The sequence below is a fragment of the Vidua macroura genome, chromosome 6, assembly GCF_024509145.1.
Source record: "Vidua macroura isolate BioBank_ID:100142 chromosome 6, ASM2450914v1, whole genome shotgun sequence".
Classification (NCBI taxonomy): Eukaryota; Metazoa; Chordata; class Aves; order Passeriformes; family Viduidae; genus Vidua; species Vidua macroura.
The window spans coordinates 26765728-26773599 of record NC_071576.1 but is presented as its reverse complement, the minus strand read 5'-3'; the positions used below and the strand labels follow the sequence as shown (position 1 = coordinate 26773599).

General features: G+C 42.4%; 1 protein-coding gene across 2 annotated transcripts in view; it reads left to right on the top strand.

Annotated features, from left to right (window-relative positions):
* Nucleotides 1-526: 526 nt before the first annotated feature.
* ARHGAP5 (Rho GTPase activating protein 5) overlaps nucleotides 527-7872 on the top strand; it is a 45983-nt gene continuing 38637 nt past the window's right edge. For both annotated transcript variants that reach the window (XM_053979985.1, XM_053979986.1), the window contains exons 1-2: nucleotides 527-612; nucleotides 7594-7700. The gene's annotated coding sequence lies outside the window, so the exon portion shown is untranslated. The remainder of the gene's footprint in view (nucleotides 613-7593; nucleotides 7701-7872) is intronic.

Here is a 7872-nt window from a genome sequence, read left to right as displayed (position 1 = left end):
GGAGCCACTCTCACGCTGGGGCGCGGCAGCGTCCCGGCCTGCTCCGCTGCCCGAGGCGGGATTCGAACCGCGGTCCCCAAGACTCCCGGCTCTCCGCGATACCCGCGCGGCCACCAGGGCAGGAGCGGGCGCGCGCGGCGCGCGCCCCTGCACGGGCCAGGGAGGAGGGGGGAGGCGGGGCGGCGCGCGTGCGCGCGCAGCTGGGTGCCGGCCGCGCGCGCCCTCCCAGGCTTCCCAGGGAATCCAGCGACAGCAGGAAGAGGCTCTTTCCCGCGCACGCGCAGCTGGCCGGGCGGGCGCGCGCTGAGCCGCGGCGGCGGGAGGGAGGGGGGAGGGGAGGGAAGCTGCTGAGGTAAAGTTAGGGGGAGAGAGAGACTCCGTCAGCGAAGCGAGAGCCGGGGAGGCTCGGCGGCCGCCATTACTGAGCGCCGGGGAGAGAGCGGAGAGGCGGGACGGGGCTGCGGCGGCCGGGAGCGCTCGGGAGCTGCGGGCCGGAGAGCGGAGAGAGCCCCGCGGGGAGGAGAAGCCGCCGGGGGCGCCGGCGTGGAGAGAGCGTCCCGGGAATGCTGCCGCTCCCGCAGCCGCCGAGGAGCCGGATCCCGACGGCGCGAGGTGAGGGGAGGAATGCGGTCCCGTGGGAGCCGGCCCGGCCTGAAGCGGGGCGGCCGGCCCGGCAGGCGGAAGGGGAGCGGGGGGAGGAGGCGGCTGCAGCCCGGCGAGCCGGCGCGGCGGCCGCTGGCTGTAACCAGTTCGGAGGGTTGGGGCCGCGTGGGGAGCGGGCACCGGCCCCGCGCCCCCCGCCCGGCCCCCTCGGCCCCGCCGCGCCACGGAGGGCAGGCGGGAAGGGCAGGGAGCGGGGTGCCTGGTCCCAGACAGGTGATGAAGGCCTGAGCAATGGGAGGGTCTGAGCCTGCTGTACGAGGCTGCCAGCTGGTCACGGCTCTCTAGGGAGGGAGGAAGGCAGGAAGGGGAGCTTCCCTGCTCCTCTCTTCTTCCTTCCTCATTCCCTTCTTCTGCCTAGTCTTTTAGCTTCCTCCTTTCCATTCCCACTGCCTTTCTCCCCTTTTCTCCTTTCTCTATACTTATTTTCATCTTCATTACCCCCTAATACTCATTCACGCCTTCTCTGCTCTTTTCTTCCTCTACTAAATTTGAGTAGTTGTCCATTCTCCTCCTCCTTCCTTTCACCTTCAAATATTGCTCTATATTAAATTTCAGAAAACTTCACTCTCCTAATGAGGTGTGTGCATTTCTGTTTTTCCACCAGGTGGATTTTAAGGCTTTGGAATAGGGTAGCCAGTTGCAGTGTTGCAGATTTCAAGCGTTTTGAATCCCTTCAACCAGCATAACCTTTAGACTCTCCACCCAAGGGAATCACCAGAGACATACAGATGTAATGCTATGGTGTTGTAGCTGTAAGACATAAGTATGAAACACTGCTTTAATTAAAAAAAGAAGCAGGACTATACAGTTATAAAAGGAAGACATACTTGTCACCGTATTCCCACAATACACCCCACCCCTCTGTACTCCCCTCTTTTGCTCTATCCAGTATTGCTTTTGATATCAATGTGGAATATTTCCTTAATAAGTAGGAGGGGAACGATTTTAATCTAGACCAAAATAGGCCTGTGGGGGTATGTGTGTATTCTTTAGTTTAGTGTCATGCAGATAAACTGGTGGTTTTTTTTTTTTTTTTCTTAATAAAGATCCTTGACAGAAATTTGAAAACTCTACACTGCAGAGTAAAAGCAGTAGAGAGAGAACAGCATTAGCTGGTCAATTGGACGTCCATTTTAAACCTGTGCATTGAAGCCAGTTGCAGCACTGATGCTTGTATACTTATTTCATAAAGAATGAGGAGTTAATAGGTGGCATTTTTGTCAGTTGTGCTGTCTTACCTTCTGAAGAGTGTTCCGCATGACAGTTGTTTTCAGCAGTGACATCAGTGACCAGAGTTAACTGCCTTCTGATACTTATTTATAGTACATATCTAAAGTAAGGGCATTACAAATATTCATCCAGGTGCATACTTTTCATTTTTTGTCCTGCTTTGAAAATCATTTTTAAGAAGTGCTAAAAGTCTTAAAATTCTATTTATAGTACTCTACTAAAACTCTGTTACTAGAGCTCAAAAAGTATGATGCAAATGTAAGGGTTTTTTTTTAAAGTCTGTAGTACATAAAGTATGGGAAATTGTTTCAGCATTTGTTACCTTATCACTAACTTGTTTTAGTATAAGTTGCTTATAAGTGTGGAACATATTGAGCTGAAATAGCATTTTCCCCCTGAAGTATCCCTATCTAAAGCAGCTGCCATTATTGTAAAATTGTAAATAATTGCAACCAAAGGCCTACCGCTCACTGTTATTGGACTTCACTTTACCTAAGGTGTTGCATGTGTAACATAATCCAATTAAATACTTTAGGCTCAGACTAAATTGTTTTAAAATGCTATATTTAGCACTAACAGAACCAAATGCTCCACATGTTTTTCAAGCTATGTACTTTTCTAAAGCTGTAGGTGTTTTTTCTGTGTGCAGACTTTGTAGAAGAGAAAAGCACTGATCATAATAATAGATTGTTCTGTGTAAGTTTCCCTGCTGGGACTTGTTATTTGAGTAGATAGTGCAAAAATAATTCCATTATGTTTAATAAAGATATTAGAAGCATGCTTGACGCTATCTTAAGGCTTCCAAAAGTACTTTCTTGACACAAGATAAATCCCATGTACTGGCATCCTTCAGGAATATTTAGCATAAAACTTCACAAAGCAGTCCTCATCACTCTGTTCAGTAGGCTGCTCCGCGGTGTGTCCTCAGGATTCTGTGCAGAAGGCGTTCTTGGGGGCTGACGTGCCGCGACCTTCTCCGGGAGAGTGGCACTTCGGAAGCCAAACACCCATCGCGGAGTACTGCTGGCACGGTTACGTCGGGCGAACTGAAAACAGCCCCGATTGTGGCCATGACGTAGCCGTGCGAGCGAGCCCGTGGTGCATTCCTGCTCGGTGATAAGGCAGGAATGCTTTCCAGAGGGGCCTGCGTCCCGCGGCCGGGGAGGCTCTGCCGCCAGGGGGCTTTGTCCGCGCCGTGCCCGCGCCCCCCGCCCGCACGGCCCGCAGGGAGCGCAGCGCAGTTTAGGGGGTCCCGCTCACCCTGGGAGTTCCGGATTAGCGCTCCCGGGGCTTTTCCTCCCCTGGATCTGTTTTACGTCTCTCCTGATGGGCACACAAAATACTTAATCACTCTTTAATCACTCTTTGTTTGGTTGGTTCTTTTTTTATTTCTTACTCTGATAATTTTTAGCCTAAAGGTTAGTGTAAGTGAGCTGGAAGAGTATTGCATTTTATAGATTATTGTTTGAACCATCTCATCACTTCCTTATAATTACAGATTTGGTGAAATATTTAAAGGAAAGCAAGTTTATAGTTCCTCACAAGAAAATCTGAAACAAATGTGAAGTTATTTTGAATTTGCATGTTAACTGTGTTTTTCTAGTACATCTATTGGAAAACAAAATAATCTGTGGCTAGTTCTGCACATTACATTTTGTGGTAAAGAAGAGTTGTTTCTTTGGCTTTGAGTTAAATTCCCATGCATTTTTTGCAGTTCTGCATCAATTGACATTCAAACATGACAGAAGAATATTTGCATTTAACAAAGGAAAACCAATACCTGCATGCACAATTTTTGGAAAAGTATATATAGTTGCATTTTGGCATTTATGTATTTAAGTTGGCTAATTTTTATGCAGAATATTATTTGCTGCTTGTATATGCCATTTCCCTTTCTCATTTAGTAATTTTAAGAAGGGGTTAACCAGTGTTGTTTTACACAGGTAGAAATGACACATATAGCTTGTACAAGGTCAAACAACAAACTAAGCTTTATGGTATTGAGTCCTGGATTCTATACTGCAGTTGCTCATGAAGCAAAATAATACAAAATGATCCAGATCTGTGGATCAGTAAAAATTAGTTGTAGTTGCCCATACCAGGATGTAAATTTTTCTTTTTTTTTTTTCTCCCAGGAAATGCATTTTAGCCCTTTTTCTGTCCTTACTTTTATCCTTCCTTCTTTGTCTTCTTCCTTATTTCTTCTTCTATTTTTATAAGGTTTTTTATGGATCCCCTTTGTAAAATTTCTCCATTAGTTCTTTTGTGTTTTTCCTGAGTATCTCCACAAATAAGCCTGATTGGGAGACTCTGGAAAACTTCTCTGACCACTCTGCATGTTTTTGGTTTGGAGCTTATCCTATACAAAAAGAATTAAGAATTTATTACTTCTGTAATCTTGCACTTTCCTTCCCTGTTAAAATACAGCCTTTGAAACTATATTGAATGCTTTCAGATATTCAAAAACCTGAAAATAAGTAACTTGAGACCTGAGTTCAGAATACTGCTATGCTGGTAATTTGAACCTTTGCAGTTTACCTTTTTATTGTACCTTGATTTAATTTATGTAGATTGTTTTCGGGTTTTTTTTTTTTTTTTTTTAATAGATGCCCTGGGACTGCTAGATTCCACCTAAAGAATGATGTTTTGGGTTCAGAAATAATACTTAGGCTCTGATTTAATTTTGAGTAATACACAGGCAGTCTTCAGTGTATTATTATTAATAGAAGACATTTATTGAGCTTAGTAGGAACTAAGAGCTTTGAACTTCTGTTTTTAAACACAGTTTTTCATTGCTTTATAATGTGAAGTTGGCCAATTGAGGTTTCTTTTTTATTTTTAATACATTGATTACTTTGCTTTTGTAAGGAGAGAATTATCTAGGCTACAGAACTCCTTCAGGGATTATAGTTGGCCGTCATACTAACCAAATCTGAAGTGAACAGCAGTTGGAGTCATCCATTCTCATCCTTCATTTCCCTAGCACGATTAATCAGCATACCACTTCAACTGAATTTCTTTTCAGCCAGAGGATCACTGTTGTCCTTTACTGTCCTGCTGTTGCTTGGTTGAGTTAAATTTCTGATAAGCAATCTGAATAATGTTTTTTCTCATGTTGGCTGATACTTGGGTAATTGTTGTATTTACCATTATATATAAATAAGGTTTCAGGTATGGTTAGTTAAGGTTAGTTGTGAAGGCAAGAATATCAGTGTGTTTGGAAAGTGGACAGGATACATCACTCAACAGACTTAAGTGATTTGAAATTGTTGATAAGGTGACATTTGTATACTCTGGTTTCATTTCTAGAAAAGATTTTCACCTGAAGGGAAGATTTCTTATGCTTGCTTGAGTGAAAAGGTAGCTCTTGGTAAATACTGAATGAGAAATGATGACATTACGTTAAGATACATCAACATTTGTTTTTTCTAACTGTTTGTTAAAAGAGGAAACAGTTGAATTCTTACTCTGTTTTGGGTAGGGCTATAGTTACTGTTGTGCTGATAGATCTCAGACGTTGGGTACTGTAGTAAATGTTTTTCCAATGCCAAATTTTGGTTCTCAAAAAGTATGAAGTGAGAAATGACTTGGTATAAAAACTTGGTGTCAGTAGTTACTTGAATCTGGAGCTGTAACTTTCTTGGAGTCATGGTCCATGTATTTTGAGTGCACAACACTATGAAACTCATCCTCCAGACCATTTCAGTGATGCCTAATGTGTTTGAATTTACTTGATGATCTGCTGTGGAGGTTACAGTAAGTTTTTTTTGGTGTATTCATATACCTTGTAAAGCAGACTAGGCTGTGATGGGCATTTTATTCACATGTGCTTCTCTTTGCTTGGCCAGTTAATTTACAAACACAGTTGCAAGAATATGCCGATTGAAACGAACCCCAGAAAATACTAATCCATAAACTGTTGTGTCTAGGCAACACTACAGAGTGAGTAAAGGACTTGAGGGAAAACACTCTTTATTTTCCCTGTTGGCAGCTGCTTAAATACTTGGTGGTCATAAGCAATTCTGTGGACTCTTTCAGGCAAGAAATTTTTGCTTCAGCCATGTTAGGCCTAAAACATTTTTAGGTTCAGAAAGCAATTTTGGAGGATATTGAGAAATACTCAAGAGTATTTTTCTGTAAGTGATTTTTTTACTGTGGACTCATCTACAAGTTCCTGTGCAGCCACAATTACTTAATACTGATAGATGATTAATTCTTTAAGTATTTATTATTCGCTAATAATATGGCATTCTATTCTAGTGTTTAGAATTCAGCTTGGAAGACTTTGGGATACATGTATTTGTAAATAGGGTGTTTTCTGGTGTCTTAATGTTTCTGACTGATGTTGTGGAGCCCTATATTTGAGCTTTCTCTTGTGGCAGTGTCCCTCAAGCCTCAGATGCATTCTTGCAAGTGGAGACGCTTTTCTCTTACTCTGTCTGCTCTTCCACATACTCTGAGTTCTTCAGAGTCCCATTGTGTTTTTCCTCATGAGCGAGTATTTGCTCTGCTCAGCTAGCTGTGGATGTAGAGGAGTGCCACAGCTTGGAGGTAAGGGCAAGGAACAGGACTTACTGCCTGTCTTCTCTGTCAAGTGATAGAATTTAGCAATGAAGCTCAGCCAGGCTTAATGCTGGACTGATAGACTGCTGCCTGTTGATTTTGGTGTTGTTTGGTACCACAAGATTAGTTACTGTTGTATTGGTATATTGTTTATCAGTATTGCCAAACCTTTTTTGTCCAAAAGAAAATTTACTAGAGCAAAGTGAATATTATTCCCAAAGCAAAACGAAATTAAGAGTATAATTGTAAATGGCAAAACAAGAAAGAGCTCAGTTGTTTTGATGTAGTATTTAGCACATATACAGCGTGGTGCTGCATCTTGCTTAACAATGACACCTTTCCTTAGTTGAAAATGGCTTACATAATATTCCAGTGCAAGTGCCTCAAGTTACTTTCCTGTTCTGCATCACAGTGTGTGGAGCACCGGCCTGGCAAAGTCTGGGTTTTGTGTGGATGCAAAAGGAAGAACAATGGAAGAGAGTTCTGTTTTTGATTACTTTATAGTAGCATCCCTGCAGTGAGATCAGCACTTAGGGTTGTATTAATAATTTGTACCCTAGCTGAGAATTCAAAATCTTCAAATACAATTATGCTTTCAATTTCTAATTTGTCAAAGTTTGTGAGTCCTTTTAATTTAGAAGTGGTGTGCTACAGGTAAAAGGGTTTTGAGGTAGACTGTATCTTTTTCCTATTAATAGAATATCTGTACATAGACATATATTTGTTCCATGTATTTTGTACTTATCCCAACTTCGTCTTGCAAACCTATGTTCTAAATACTTTAGAATTCCAAATTATTCTACAAGTGATTAGTGATTTTTATAGCTCATATGTTATCTGAGAAACTACATTATTTTTTTTTCAGAGCAGGCTTCTGCAACCTAGGTATTGTTGAAGTATCAAGTTGAAATTCAAATCACAATCACCTAAGAACTCTACCCTCTCTCAAATACGAATAGGTGTGCTTACAGGATTTAAACCCTCCAAATTTAGACAGAGACCAGCTTGAGCTTTGTTTATGGGTTTAAAATAAGGAAAACAATCCTTATGCATAGGTGAAGTGTTGTACCTTCTCTGATTGCTGCTTCTTCCTTCATAAACTTGAAACTTTTAATGGTTCTTATTTTTTGTTTTCAGATCCCTCAGGGAAGGACTTACTGAAGGGCACTGTTTAAATGTGTGACATTACTGCAGGGAGATCGCAGCAGGATAGTAATCTTGCTTTGCACCTCTTTTTCCTAAGGGTAAGTTTGGGCTTTAGGCCTTTATAATGTGTTTAAAGGTGGGTAAGTAAGGACAAGCTGCTACCTTATTTTCTTTATAACTACTCTTGGAAATCTAAAAGTCTGTAGAGACAAGGTCCTACAGTGCATCTGTAGATGGTCAGAGATTCTTCCTGCAGTGATGTCAGATGAT